The 15,642-nt window shown below is 44.9% G+C and overlaps 1 protein-coding gene and 2 long non-coding RNA genes across 7 annotated transcripts in view; 2 read left to right on the top strand and 1 right to left on the bottom strand.

The window, feature by feature from the left end:
• The first annotated feature begins 1,094 nt into the window (after positions 1–1,094).
• Positions 1,095–2,473, top strand: LOC109281836 (uncharacterized). Its single transcript, XR_002088620.2, has 2 exons — positions 1,095–1,182; positions 2,139–2,473. It is a non-coding gene; the product is annotated as an uncharacterized LOC109281836 (long non-coding RNA).
• LOC132249573 (uncharacterized) lies at positions 2,154–2,809 on the bottom strand. Its single transcript, XR_009461069.1, has 2 exons — positions 2,483–2,809; positions 2,154–2,386 (listed from the first exon to the last, which is right to left on the bottom strand). It is a non-coding gene; the product is annotated as an uncharacterized LOC132249573 (long non-coding RNA).
• A 287-nt stretch (positions 2,810–3,096) lies between these two features.
• FER (FER tyrosine kinase) overlaps positions 3,097–15,642 on the top strand; it is a 363,406-nt gene continuing 350,860 nt past the window's right edge. For 2 of the 5 annotated variants that reach the window (XR_009461068.1, XM_019484274.2), the window contains exon 1: positions 3,098–3,171. The gene's annotated coding sequence lies outside the window, so the exon portion shown is untranslated. Of the gene's footprint in view, positions 3,172–15,642 lie in introns of all 5 variants that reach the window. The other 3 variants (XM_019484266.2, XM_059724955.1, XM_019484278.2) reach the window with 2 other exon arrangements.

Below are 15,642 nucleotides of genomic sequence, written 5' to 3'. Positions count from 1 at the left end.
ACTAATCATGTAAGTACAGTTTATAATATCAGACCTTATAGTCTGCTCTATAGATTATTAATCCACCAGATTACTTAATTAACCTTTTGTATCAGATATCCATGTTGTAGCCGTATTGGTCTAGAGGCAAAAGGAATCAGAACTCATGGTAGAGGCGATATCTTTTATTAGACCAACTAAATGTTTGCAAAAAAATTCTTTATTTGTTATTAGGTTTTAATTAAAATTAACAGAATTATTGATACAAGTTGTTTACATGCATAACAGAGTCTGTAAAAAAGTGTCAGATATCAAATACGCATGCAGTGTTTTAATAGTCAGATTAGTGACAAAATAATAACCACACCTTTTATTGGTTATTTTATTGACCATTGATGTGGAAGTCCATACCTCCTGACTTTTTCCTATTTGTCTAGAAACTATATGGATGTGTTATTTTCCTCACTCACCACTGTACTTTACACCTATTTTATTACAATATCATACAAAGTGACATGTAAAAGTTATACTCATGTGTTTACATACCAAGTAAAAGTAGAACACTGTATCTGATATTTCTAATTATAGTAATTTTATGTGTTAAAGTTTATTTGCCTAGCCTTCCACTTTTTTGTTCCCTATAACTTTTGACTGTAGCTGTGTGTTTGCTTGTCAACTCTGATATTACGAATAATAAAAATATTTGCTTGAGAATTTCAAATGTGATTAAAGATGTTAAACACTACTGAATCAGAAAGTTCTTATATTTTAATATTTAAAATGTGTTATGGTATGTTCGGCTGATATATTTTGAGTGGTAGATTTTTAGAGATGTCTGTCCCGTAGACAGGTTAATATGTACCTATTCAGCATAGGGTGATTTTTCAGACTTTTCTTCTGTTTAGCAACTGGACTCATAATAGAACACAGAAAGGCACAAACAGTTCTTCATTATCTTGAAAAATTATGCCCTCCCTGTTTGCTATTAGCCTCTGAGGTTCTGATCATTGTTACTCATTTATTCTGGTCTGTTCATCTGGTTAGAAAACACTGATTTTGCTATAAATCATTACAAAGCTTCTGTTCTAGACTGGGGGTGGGTGTAGAAAACATGCAGCTGGATTGAAAAACATGTCAAGTTCAGCTGCTTATATCTAGCAGCAAAAGAAACGAACAGTGAGTCTAATAGAGGAGAGAGCTGATGTAAGTAAGGGGTGTATCGTACTTGTGCTTGAGTACTCTGAATCTTCTTGGAAAGAAGTTTAGCAGTGGAAAGGAAATGTATCTGAACTTTATTGCAATTTTGGAAGGCTTCCTTTTTGTTTGTTATACTTAATAGAGAGGGAAGGTTTAAAGGCTTTCTCTTTCTGGGTGGGCTGTTTAGGTAGCTCAAGCCATGCTGTTGTGTTACATCAGAGTCCTGCACCACACAGCAACAAAAATTATCAGGGGCATGGAAGACAACACTTATGAGGAAAACCTGAAAGAACTTGGGTTATCTAGCCTGGAGAAGAGAAATCTGAAGGGGGATTTGATAAAAATCTTCAAATACCTGAAGGGTGATCATAGAGAGGATGGAGATGGCTGTACAGGGCAGGACTAGGAGCAGTGGCCTGAAACTGTAACAGGGGAAATTTAGGCTGGAGAGGAGGAGGATGTCTGAGTAGGAGGGTGGTCGAGCATTGGAACAGGCTTCCTGGAGAAACTGCGGAGTCCTCATCCTTGGAAATTTTCAAGACCAGGTTGAACTAGCACATGGTTGGGACAGCTTAGGGATGCTCCTGCTTTGAGCAGGCAACCCGGTGAGGTCCCTTCCTTCTTATAATCAGCAACCCAAAGAGAAGTAAGGTTGGTGCCTGCTATGTTTGGGCAGCCCCCACCCCACCCCACCCCACCCAGGCTCCTTTTCAGGACAGGGACCTTAACCCTAACCCCACCAGCCAGCGTTACCAGATGTACGATCATTATTGACTTCGTACAATAATTTCAACCCTTGTACAATAGACAATACTAAAAGTGTTCACAATTTATGATATTTTGGAGGCTGTTAACTGATGCAGCATATGCAAAATCCAAGTCACTCTCAGGGAGTCTTAACCAACTTTCACACACGTATTTTTTTTATATCTTTCATGTTCCAAATCACATCAATGGAGCAGAACTCAGTCGTTCTAGAAATGACACCCATTGGGCAGGCAGAACTCGGTCATTCTAAACACCACGTACAGCGCTACAACCCGCAAGCATCCTTCGGACCAGGCTCTTGCCCTGGGGCTGCAGATACTCCCAAATCCATCGGCAGGTGTCCTACGTGCAGGCGTGAGCTGAGAGGTCTTGGGATGCGGATGTCCCCACTTGATCTGAGCCCACAGGAGGCAGAAGCTCACTCTCAGCACCGTGCTTGCCTCTAAATTAAGAAATGTTTCAACTTGAATAACCCGGGGTCTCACTTGCAGGAGGTTGACAGTGAGCATCATAAAGTACATAAGGCTTATTTGCATACTTTTTTTTTTCGCGTGTGTGAGTTTTTCGCATAATTCGATCATTTGAGCTTCCAATATGAGAATTCCGTATTTAAGACCTGGCAACGCCGCCAAAGCAGAGGCTGAGCAACAGAAAGTACGCAGGGGCCGCAAACCCACCCTGAAGGCCCAGGGCCGGCGGCCCTCGCAGACCTTCAGCTCCACCGCCCACCCCGCGCCCCTTCCAGCGCGGAAGTGACGTCTGAAACGGGTGGGCATAGAACGGCAAGATCCTGTGTCCAGCCCGGCACCGCCTCCGCCCCGGCGAGCGGCCCCCTCACAGCCAGGCTCCCGAGAGTCCCTCCCCCAGCATGACGTCACTGAGAGGGCCGGGTCCGAGCTGGAGGAAGTGGCTTAACACCACCCCCCCCTCCAACTACGCCCTGACATGACAACCCCAAACCGCCCTCCCTCCTTTCCGCCCCGCCCCGCCCCGCCCCCTGACCTCGCCGGCCAATCGCTTCGCTGCCCTCCGGCCCGGGGGTGAGACCAACAGTTCCTTCCTCTCTCCCCATTGGTCGCTGGCTGGTAAACGTCACGAGAGAGCCGGGGCCGGCGCGGATTGGCCGCCGGGGATCGAGGGGCCGGCGTGGATTGGCTGTGGCGGCGCTCACGTGATCTGGGGGGGGGCCGTGACGCTTGGTTGCGGCGGAGGCGCTCGGCTTGTCAGGTAGGAAAGTGCCGCACGCCTTGGACGTGCCCGCGCGGCTCCCGCCCGCCCGCTTTCCCGCGTGCCGGCGCCGGCGGCGCGAGCGGCGCCAGTTGCCCCGGCCGCGCCCCTCCCCCCACAGCCCGGGCGGGCGGGTAGGCCCCGCGGGGAGGGGGCGGCTCCCGCTGCGGGACCTGGCGCCGCCGCTCCCGGCCGGCGAGACCGGGCCGGCTGCCGCGTGCGGCCCCTCACAGCGCAGGCGCGGGAGGTGGCCCCTGCTCCGCCGTGGGGCAGGAATAAGTAGGGGAGCCGCCACAGCCCCTGTCTGTGTGGCCGGGCAGGTGCCGAGCGCTGCGGGTCCGGGCTGGGCAGCGGCTGAAGAGCCCGGTCAGGTTGACCTGGGCCTGCCCCGAGGCCTCCCCCCTGCTCTGGCCAAGCTGCCCATCACCCGGCCCCGGCCAGTGTGGGGCTGTTTTCCTGTCCATTCTTCTCTTACCTCCAGCCAGAGCTTCCTTGGGGGCGCCCGCCCGCTCCATCAGACTGGCAGGCCAATCCTTCCACACCCCTTGGTATGAACCTGTGGCCCTTGCTCCCTTCCCTGTTGTCTCTTTATTTCTCCCGAATTTGGTTGTTCCATCTCCAGCTTTTAGTGTTGCCCCGTGACGCAGCCTAGCGTGTGCGCGGTGGATGCCATGGTGCTCTAAGCTAGGGATGCCTCAAGGTCTGACTTTGTCTGAGTCAATGCTTTCCTGTTTTTCCTTGTCCTGTGTGGAGGTTGAGACCGAAAATGAGGAAGGTTCAGGACACGGGTCCAAGCAATGTTGGTGTCTTTATTTTCGTTGTCATCATAAGCAAATAGATTGGATCTTTATTCTGTTTGCGCAGTCCGGCCATTTCAGCAACAGTTGGGTTTGTTCTGGTGGATCCATCTCTTCCCTTTTTCCACTTGGCAGAACATATCGACCCCAAGTCTTCTAGACGTTTTCTGATGTTACAGTTAAGCATGATCAAAACAAAATGCACTGTAGTGAACCAATGAGGAACTCTTTCCTTATGACAGAAGACAGAGCAGGTGGCATCCTACAGACTAGCTCTTTCAGAAATGCACAAGCTCATGTGCTTCTGAACAAGGTAGTTTTCTAAGGTCCCCCCCTGCCCTGCCCTCTACCTTGCTGCAGCATAACACAGCTAAGCATACCACTCCTTTCTGTTTTAATGAGAGTCAGAGGAAGTTGAGCAGATGCTCTTTCTAACTACCAATGGACATCGATTTAAACAGTGAATAAATGTTTGAATTAAAAATATTCACAGACTTTTAATGAGAAATAAAGGTATGCCTTCCAGAGACTGATGAAAGTATATGTAGTAGGGGTGCAGTGATAAAGATTTTCGTGGCTGATACTGATAGCCTGTTATTAATCAGCTGTATCGGCTGATACCGATCTAACAACAGATATTAACTGCGGGTTGAGTCACGCTGAGCTGAGCTGAGCTGAGCTGGGCTGGGCAGCTCAGTTCTGTCTGTCCCTCCCAACCCCAGTCACATCCGTGGCATTTGGCGCCTTTTACAGTGCCTGCCCCAGTCCACAGCAATGCCCGGGACACTGCAGCAGCTGCTCTGCTCCAGCCTAGCCTGGCCTGCTGGTGAGGGGTTGGGGGTGTATCTGGGGTTGCCCCAGCTTGTGGGAGGGAGCCCAGGTGTCTGAGGGCCCTGGCCCTACCAGTGGGGGGGGGGAACCCAGGCATTCGGAGGCCCTGGCCTAAAGGCATAATTATCGGAGAACATTCGCTACAATGGCCAAAAAAGCCAATAGCCAATAATGTAAATTTCCCTTTTATCGATGCTGGTCCAATAGGCAACAGATATGTTGGTGGACTTCTAGTATGCAATGGTTTTAAAAATGAATTGGGTCCCTGGCTTAAATGATTTATACTTAAAGCAAGCGGTGATAAACAAAGGGGTGGGAGGGTGGGTTAAAATAGTGAATGGTAAGCACAGCTTAGACCATCTGCATTTTTACAAATTCTTCCCTTTTCATGTAGTGTAACAATTTGGAAATACAGTAATGAATAGAGGATTAAAAGATATTGCTTGAATGCAAAACTGAAAGCATTGAGCTTTTATGAAAATATATTTTTGGAACTAAAATAGCAAATTTGTTTATGTATGGGTTCAGGCAACGATGCATTTGGAAGGAGGCTAACAGCACTAGGGTTTGAAGGTTTCTGTCAACAGAATGTACTGCCTGTGTAGGTCTTTACATTCTTCCTATTCTTCAGCTGAAGCCTGTCACCTTCCCACACCTTGTATTTCAGCAATGTTTCCCCTCCCACCTTTCCCTGCATAGTTTTGTGTGCCCTGTGCTCTATTCTTCTGCATGCAATGGGTTGTGTTCATGTCCCTCTCTCACATTCTTGTTAGAGAGACAAAAGTTTAAAGGCATCAAAATCTTGAACTTTGAGACAAAGGACAACATAATTGGGAGTTATACTGGATGAAGTTAATGGGTACCATCAGCCAGGTCCACAGATAATTGCAGAGGTGGCTGTATGAAGTAGATGGCTGGCTCCATGCATTCCCCCTTTCAGTGCTTTGACATTTGCCAAACTTAGTAGGGTTGTGATCCTTGCTTTCAAGAACATGGCTTCAAATTTTGGAATTGATCATGTGTGATGTTCAAGAATTATTATAGTACAGGCAGGCAGGACTACTAAAGTCAGCACAAAATCTCCCAAGCCCTGCCAGTTAGATTAATTTAAATGTAACCTAATATTATATAAATTGCTTCTTGTGAAGCCAGAGTTTCCAGAACTAATCAGTAGTTTGAACTGACCTCTTCTTTTTATTTCTATCTTGCTAGTGTCCCAGAATCCTAATCAGAAATTAAAGTGCTGATGTGAAAACATGCTATATAAACTTCAGAAGTCAAGGTTGTGCTCTGAATTTACCATCTAAAATGATGGAGAAAGCATAAGAAATAGTGGAAGGAAAGAGGCGCCGGGGGGGAGGGGGATGTAGAGAATGAAGGGAACACTTAAAAAAACCAAGCGGTTACAAGACTAGGTAGATGCACATTTTGAAGGTTATCTTTCTTTAAAATAGAAAAATAAAGAATGCAGGCTTCATCAGAGCACAGGTCATCTACCTAGTCTCCGATTCCTGTTGGACAGTTAATATAGGTGGTTCTTTTTCTATGTTTTGATGACCTCATGTTCATAGATTCATAGATGTTAGGGTCAGAAGGGACCTCAGCAGATCTTCGAGTTGGAACCCCTGCCCTGGGCAGGAAAGAGTGCTGGGATCAGATGACCCCAGCCAGATGCCTATCCAGCCTTCTCTTGAAGACCCCCAAGGTAGGGGAGAGCACCATCTCCCTTGGAATCCCATTCTAAATTCTGGCCACCCTTACCGTGAGGTTCTTCCTGATGTCTAGCTTAAATCTGCTCTCTGTCAGTTTGTGACCATTGTTCCTAGTTACCCCTACAAGGAATGTTGCACTAGAAGTTTCTGGTAAATCGTCAGAGAGATTCCCACGTAAAAAGGGAAGACGATTTACCTCTAAAAAGGAGGAGGAAGGAATGAGGAGTAGAAGTTAACAGCCTGTGAAGAATGCAGTGACTGACTTTATTCAAGTTCTGTGTTAGTTCTAGTTTCCTTGCCTATTGCTTCCCCTACCAAAATATCTTACTTGAACTTGAATAGTGGAAGTGACATTGGTGGTTTGGGCAACTTTTTTTTTCATTGCTACTCCTAGATCCCTAACCAATATTTATGCATCCTCTTCTTGAAAACCTGCTATGATGGAGAGTCCACAACCTCCCTAGTCTGCTTTGTACACTGTTTCACTATTTTAGCAGTGAAATTTTTTTTCCTGATATCCAATCTAAATCTACTTTGCTGCAGTTTCAAACCAGTGCTCTGTGTTGTCATGCTCTGTGCAGCAATGGAGAAAAGGTTTCTCCCTCTTCTGAAGACTTCTGTAATTTGCGCTCTTCATTGCCTTTACTGCAAGCTGAACATGCCGACTTCTTCCAGCCTCTCCTCATATGGCTTGCCTTCCAAACCCTTAATCTTTTTTGTTGCCAGTCTCTGGATCCTCTCTAACTTCTCTGCATCCTTTTTAAAGTGCAGAGCCCAAAACTGCACACTGTACTTTAGATGAAGCCTAACCAGCTTTGAGTAGAGCAGCACTGTCATCTCCTGTGTCTTATACCTAAATGCTCCTGTTGATGAAACCTCATGCTGCATTTTCTGTTTTTACAGCTGAATCACATTGCAGGTTCATACTGAGGTCTGCTAAGACCCCAAAATCTTTTTTTCAATGCTGCTGTTTATTGTTTACATTGTAGCAGAAATTTAATGAAGGATTTGAAAGCGGAAAAAATAATTTGTTGAAAAGGGAGATAAGGAGGAATTTAAAACATTAGATGAGGATGTAGGGGGTAGTTCTTAGTGGAATTTTTGCAGGAGGTGTGGAGAATGAGAGATGGAGGTAAAATTGTACATTGTCTGAAATATAAGGATGAGAGGTTACAGGGGTACAGGAAACCCTTGCCATTTGCAGTTTCAAATATTCGTACCACAGATATTCGAACCCATGATCTCTCCCCATACACGTTCTCTCCCTGCATGCTCTAGCCATGCTTCCACCCCCTAACACCCCACTGCTGACAGTGCTGGCAGCGTCCGTGGGAGCTCTGCGCTCGCCACCACTGCGCTCCCGCCGCTGTTCATGAACGTATTCATGGATTTCCCCATTTTCAGAGATCCCTAGAATGTATACCCTGCGAATGGCAAGCGTTTCCTGTATAGGTTGTAGCCATGTTGGTCTAAAGGCATAGTCAGACAAGGTTCTTTGGGTAAATGTGATATTTTTTATTAGACCAACTAAAATAGTTGGAAAAAATCTTCTTTCCCAGCTTTCGGGTATAAATACCCTTCATCAGGCAGATGCTTTCTCAGTCTGATGAAGGGTATTTATACCCGAAAGCTGGCAAAGAAAAGTTTTTCCAACTATTTGAGTTGGTCTAATAAAAGATACAGGGCAGAAGTTTTGAAGTCTGTTCACCAGAGTGCCCCAAGGGATGACAAGATCAAATGGTCACAAACTCCTCTGCGACTATTTCAGGCTGGACATAAGGAAGAAATTCTTTACTGTCCGAGCCCCCAAGGCTTGGAATAGACTGCTGCCGGAGGTGGTTCAAGCACCTACTTTGAACACCTTCAAGACACTTTTGGATGTTTATATTGCTGGGATCCTATGATCCCTGCTGACTTCCTGGGGCAGGGGCCTGGACTCAATCCTCTGTGGTCCCGTCCAGCCCGAATGTCTATGAAATCTATGAATGTGAATTGGACAAGAGAAAGCCAGACAACCAAATTGCAACAGAAGTAGCTAGTACAGACTTTACTGGCCTTTTACTCATTTTGAAATTGCCCTTCTGTACTCTCTATAGACTTTTCTCAGTACCTCTCTATCATCAACTCATATTTTGTAGCAAGAAGAGAGGCGAGAGGTTGTCTTACAAGTTTGAAGTTGTGCTGAAATGGGACTCTTGCCTGGGGTCAATCTCAAGTGGCTGTACATTTCTTCTGTGCTAAGAGACTCCTTTATTCTCTCTGCATTGCCTTTTTCCACTTGCTGTCAGTTTCTGACTTAGTCTTTTTAGCTGGGAACCAGCAGGATGAAGTAAGGTATGTTGTCTAGTCAGGATGGGGGCAGGGAGAAACTGGCCTAAAGCCCAGAGCTGCTCCATACAGGGAGGCAGGCGAGCTGCATGAGGTCATCAGCTTACAGGGAGGAGTCTTCCAGTGTGTGGGAAGTGGGTCTAGGGAAGGAAAAGGGGGATACTTTTCACCAGGGAAGGAGGAGCAGAATAGGGAGAAAGCTTGCACAGTTTATTTTGCTTCAGAGTGAACATGCAATATTTTCCACTTTAGAACAAAAGAACACTTACATTTAACACTAAAAAGCTGTTTTGATATACTTGTATTAGAGATTTATTTACAAAATAAGTTGTACTTATGTTGTTCTTACAGATGGAGAGATTTTTAATTGGGTCAGAATGTATTTTGAAAGTTAGAATTGTGACAGCATTTACCATCTGAAATCAGCATTGAAAGCTTTTGTGTTATCTTGGTGTTTAAGATGTATTTCTAAGCAGTAAGAGGATTTAAAAAATAGCATAGGTAAATGGAAATGCTACATCACAAGTTTCTGCTGTACAGAAATTAATTTTTCAGTAGCATGCTAAAATGTTGCTGTGGAATGATTCTGTTTCAAAGAATTCATTAGTATTAACATAATAAAATTGTTTTTAATTTTTTCTGACTTCTTTGAGGAGGGAAACCTTAATATCAAATGAATATAGATCTGTTACTAACAGCTTAAAGATATTAGCTTTGGTGCTTTTCTTTAGTTCAAGATAATTTTTGTTTCTTTGAATGTCATGCAACTGTTGCAGTGCATGACGTACAGAAAAGATTTTAAAGAAAGCTTCCTGAGGATCCTCACTCTTTCTAATTTTTCCTCAGAGTAACAGACACATTTTCCCCCCATTTTATAATCTCTTTCCTTTCTTGTGTTGCTTCATCATGCAATGTGTTTCCTTTTCATCAGCAAATTCAAGAAGGCAGTGCACTCTATTGTTTTTTATTAGTTTATGCTAATTCATAGATTAAAGTTTGGTTTAGCTGCACCTGAGGAGCTTACAGCGCCCCTTTGGAGCAAGATATTGTTCTCCAGCCAACTTTGTGCTTTCCTGGTGATTTACAAAAATGATATTTTCTCCATGTTTCAACTTGGGGATTGCTGCCTATGCTGTAGCTGACCTGGATGCTTAAAAAGTTGTTCAAAACAAAATCTCCAAGGTAGTTTTTATATCATTTTGGCAATATAGTTATTGTATGCTTTGTGGATCTTTAGCATAGGGCTGTGTCACCTGGCCTGTAGCCTTGCCCATGGGGCTGGAAATTGATGGCAACAGTGTTAATTGCTGTGGCACCAGGAGTCATGGCTGCCGTTGCTCCACCTGCTACCAAATTTTTGGCCCCGTGGGCAGCCGCATGGACCAGATAGCACAGTTTCAGATCCAGCCTGTGTGGCTTCCCAAGGGGCTGGAAATTTGGCGGTGTGGTATGTAACAGCAGTGTTAATTGCTACAGCTACAGGAGACATGGCAGTTAATGCTGCCACTGCTCATCTCACTGCCAAATTTCCAGCCCTATGGGGCTTCCTGCGGGCCAGATCCAGCCATGGGCTGTATCTTTGGCATCCATGAATTGCATTATAATAATACCTCTTTTTGGCCTTGAAATGTATTAATCTAAACTTTTCAGAGCTTAATTATGGGGGCAGTTGCTTTTGTGCGTACCAGCCTGTACTATTGCCTTGTATAGGTACCTTAGGATATTCTTGTGTGATCCTTGCTACTTCTTTGTGCTGTTAAGATTGATACCAGTTATGCCAAATGTAGTGAAATACATGATAGTGATAGCAGAGATCATACCATCCACTGTTTAGTGCTCAGTAGTTGGCGAAAGTCAGAAATAAGGTTGCCTGTGCAATGTTAAATCCCCATTTTATGCATATGTATTACAATGTAGTCTTTACATGATCATATACTATTTTTCCACAGGATAGTGCGCAGGCTGGACAGTGCTCGCTTTTAGTAGCTGTTTTATTTATCCTTGATATTAAATGTGCTGTATGCTTTATTTCATGGGCTTCTCTGACTTATTCACTGAAGACTGAATATTATTTCATGGTTTTCTTCATCCTAGTATATATTCTTTAAATATTTTCTTTTTTCAACATGCCTGTGAGGTGAGAGAGGAGTATTATTCATATTTTATAGGTGGGAAACCAAGTCCCGGAATAAGATAATGTTTGTTATATTGGATAACCTACACTTGAGTTTTCAGAGTACTTGGCATAGATGGAACTTTATTTGTTCAAAGCACAGCTCCTATTGTATACAGTTGCAGCTGTAAGCCCTCTTCAGTTTTTCAGATCACATCCCAATGTCACAAACTGGGCACCCAGAAAATGAGGAACATGCAACTAGTGACCACTTGTTTAAGTGATTTGATTAGCATTACATAGGGACACAGATGGTGCCAGGGATAGAATCCAAGTCTTCAGGGTAGCATTTGATTGCTTCAAAATATGAGTCTGTTGTTTTTTTTCCTGCAATCCCCTGCCATATTTACTATTCATCTAAGTTTGCTGCAGTTACAGTAGGACTTGCTTCTGTGGACATCAGTTATTTTACTACACAGTGTTTTTTTCATTCCTAGAGCAGATCCATCCTGTGCAATAGGCAGAGTACTTGGTTCAGGGGGGATAAGATAATACTGTCTTTAATTATGTGGGTCCTGCTTGTTTGTTCAACATGTGGCCCATGAGGAATTGTGTGGCCCCCAGACTTCTTCCCAACCAGTACTCCCCACATTGCTCCTTTTACTGCTGTTAATACAGTGGCAGCCAGGGTCTCTGGACTCCCTCTGCTTCCTCTGGTTTCTGCTTTCTGCCCTTGCTCCTTTGGGGCTGGAGCAGTGGGAAGGGGGCCAGGCTGCCTGTGTGGTGGTGATGGGAGAAGAAGAGCAGCTTGCACTGCGTATGTGGTGAAGGGGTTGGACTGCTCAGTCTGCACCTGTAGACAGAAGGTGGGTGTGGCTTCCCACGCAGCAGGAGAGCAGCCTGCCTGTCTGGCCCCTGGATCTGCAGTCTGTGTGTCATGCAGAAGTTGGACAGCCCTGCTATAAAGTGTACCCCAGTAAGATGAAGTAAGTTTGTACAGGCAACCTTGATTCAGTATTTTTTAAATGGGATGCTTGTTCTTGCAACTTACCTAGTGTTCTTCTAACTCCTTTTTGTATCTACTTCTGTAGGTTTTTAAAAAGGGAAACTGGAAAAACAAAATTCCATAATGTGACATCATTGACACCCACATGCCTCATCTGCAGCATTGGAAATTTTTAAATTAGTATGCAGATGTCTGCTGCTTGAACTAAGTGAGGAACTGAGAGCACTAGAAGATTGTCATCCTCTATACTAGGGCTGCCAGACTGGCATGTGCTGCAAGTGGCCCTGGCAGCCTCTGAATGGCACACAGCAGATTGGGGAGGGAGCAGGGAACACAGCTGCAGACAGGGCAGAAAGCACATCAGTGGTTGGGCAGGGAGTAGAAAGCAAAGCAGTAGATCGAGCAGGGGAAGGGGATTGGACTAGCACTGGAGAAGGGCACAGGGCTTAATTTGTGCTATGCCTATCAAAAAGGTTGACTTCCACCGCTGTGTACCAGGGGTGTTAAACATATGGTTCACGGGCTGGGGAAGTGGTTCATTCTACCTGTGGGGCTTCTTGCAGCTGCCAGCAGCAAGGGAGTTTCTATGTCATTGCCACCAGAGCAGTGTTATATCTTTTGGTCATTTAACCTCCATCAGCACAAAGGTAAGAGTCACCATGTCAGTGTAGTGGCCCCAGCAGCTGCAGTGGTGGGGGTTGAGGTTTGGCTGCTGGTGCCCACACAGCTGCTTTGGCAGCTGTGGCGAGGAGCCCTGAGCTGGATACTGCCTGTGGTGCCAAATGTGTGACACCTGTACTGTATATAGACTAGAACTAGAGAAGGTTGAGACACAGCTTGCCTCTTGTTTTTATGTGTTTACCAGCAGCGAATAGGAAGACTCAGGAATCTGTATCGGTCTCTTTATATGCTTAGTCCAACTTGTCTACCATACTGTCCCCTTGTCAGTCTGCCATCTGCCCCATTTTTCTTTCCTCCAGTGGTCCTCCCAGCATCTTTCCTCAGGTGGTCCTCCCACAAGATGCTGGGAGGACCACCTGTGGAAAGAAGAATGGGGTAGCCCTGTGCCTTCCTTCAGTATCAGTCCATGGTTCTGGTTTCTTGTCCATTTTACTTTTGAGTCAGATAGTTTCCTTTTCTTGGCTGCCTGAGTGCTAGCAGGGAAAGCATTGACTCCATGAGGGAGATATGCTGTCTTGCTGTTACTGCCAACATCTGGTGTAACTTTGGCAGCACTACTGATTTTTGTTATAATAATGTTTGGTGATGATTAAATTTAGGTCATGTTCGGCATGAAACATAACTGTTGAAAAAAATATGATTTTGGATATTTCTCTAGGCATCCTTCTAGTTGTACCAGAGTGTTTAGTAGAAATATTTGTATTAGAAAATAATAAAAATGGGTTTTTAAAAACACATAATGCCCTGTACATTTAATTTCCCATGCATGTAGTGTAAGAGAAATGGACTATAATAAAGTAAAAGTGTGTTTTGACTTGAACAAAGGAAGCAAAAAACATAGGTAACAAAATATATTGGCTTTAATAACACTTCCTAATATGATGCTTTCAATCTGATTTTATTAAGATTTGTTAAATAATGTTTCTCAGAGCGCTATTTAAATAACATGTCTGGAATGCTTTTTGGAATCCTATTTTGAAAAAATGTGTATAGGTTTGTGTGCTTCCATGATTTATAAGGCTATTTTTGTTAAGAGAAAAATGCACTGGCTATATTTAGAAATTTGTTCATAGTATTTCATGTCCCAAGGGAAAGCATTTTCTATTCTCTTTCCCTAAAGTATATGTTCCTCTTTACTAATTTAGATGATGTGGCTACTTCAGCTTCTCAAACAAAAAAGCCACAGGTACAAAATGTAAAAAAGTTCTGTAGATGAGGAAAAAATCTTAATTTGATACCAAGTCTCTTTCTTCCTTTTCCCATCTTTCCCTCCTCTAGTTTAAACGTAAAAGCCAAAGAACCAAGAAAAATGGAAAACATTTTTCTTCCTCATTGGGTGCATCTACGTGAGACAAATAATGTGCACTATGGGTATGCATCTACACGTGTGCCCTTTATGCGCATCAACTTAGGCTAATTGTGCCTAAATTTCATACCTGCAGAAGCAGGCATCAAATTTAGGTGCAATTAGTTAATGCACATGAATGCATACACAGATGCAACCCGGCACTAAATTTAGTGCCAGGTCTGCCCTGCCACTAGGGGGGCAGCCAAACTCAGCCCCAGGGAATATCCAGGGCTCGGAGTGCTGAGCACCTGCCCTGGGGCCCTGCCCCCTAGCCCCCCCCTCCACAGTCCCCATTCTGGGCTTGAAGACCCATAATATTGTATGTAGTTTTCCCCTTGTATATAGTTTTCTCCTTGTAAGCAGGTATTTTATTGTTGGTACGTGGGGAGGGTGGTGGAGGAGCTCTGTTGGTTGTTGGGGAGGGGGAAGGCGGGCTCTTTTTGTTGAGGGGGGAGGAATGGGGGTGGGTGTTCCACCCATGTGTGTGTCCTGAGAGTGGTGCTGTGGGTGGGAAAGGGGTAAGGGGATGTGTGAGTGGTGGGGCAGGTGGACTGAAGTGGGGAGTACAGGGGAGGGGGTCAGGCATGGCCTCCCACAGTCAGTGCCCTGGCCCCTGCTGGTGGGTGTGCGGCTCTCCTGGGGCCTGGGTGTGGGGGGGCTTGCTAGGGCAAGCCAGGGCTAGCACCAGGGCCAGCAGGAGCGCGGAGTGCTGGGTGCCATCGCTGGCAGGGGCTGGAACAGCCCTGGTGCAGGGAGGTAGGGTGGGCAAGGAGGGAGCTGCTGCATGCTGCCCCTGTGCTGGGCACATGGCTTCTGAGCAGGTAAGGGACTGGCCAAGGATTAGAGTTTCCCAGATGGCTGCTACGTGTTGGCAGCTGGCTCTGGTTTCAACATGGCTGCCAAGTGCTAGCAGCCATGTGGCTGGAGCTCCCTCCCCCAGTGGCCACAGGGGTACTTGGCAGGGCTCCAGGGACTTGAGGCTAACTTTAGTGCCAAGTCCCTGCACATGTAGACATCTGCCAAAAATCGCTTGATATGCATCAATTTAGTTGTGCTTAAATGCACGTGTAGATGAGCCCATTGTGTTTCTTGTGAAAAGTAAAGTACTGGAAACTGAGCGGGAACATGCTAGGTACTATGCATAATAAGTTAAGCAGGTTGGATGCAAGTGAAGTTAGCCATTTTCCTTCTCATAGCTTCAGATGATCTATTTTAAGTGATTACGGATCAAAAGAATGGGAAATCCTTACCCTCTAAAATGAAGCATTAATTCTGCTTTATTCTTATCTTTTATCCGAGGGTGTAACCAGATCTAAATAAGAATCCGAAGACCAACAAAGTATTATTAACTTGCATGTTAATGGTATGAATGCAGGGCCCATATTTGCCTTTTAATGGGCACGTGGATAGCATCATTCCAGGAAGCTGAGAAATGTTAAGTAAAGCTCTCAAGAATCTGTAAGTGCATAACGTAACTGTGAGTTTGAACTAGAAGTCTCTGTGCTCAACAATGTCTGACTTCAGGAAGGAGAAATAACACTTGATGGGCAAAAGTATTCCTGGTAGTTTAAAACATTGACAAGTTTAAACAAAATTGACCAGATGTTCAGAGCAAGAGTGGTTAGGTTTGTTTTGATTTCAACTTCTCATGGGCT

The sequence above is a fragment of the Alligator mississippiensis genome, chromosome 3, assembly GCF_030867095.1.
Source record: "Alligator mississippiensis isolate rAllMis1 chromosome 3, rAllMis1, whole genome shotgun sequence".
Taxonomy (NCBI): domain Eukaryota; kingdom Metazoa; phylum Chordata; order Crocodylia; family Alligatoridae; genus Alligator; species Alligator mississippiensis.
Note: the sequence above shows the minus strand (reverse complement) of the source record. Positions and strands in the feature narration are given on the sequence as shown.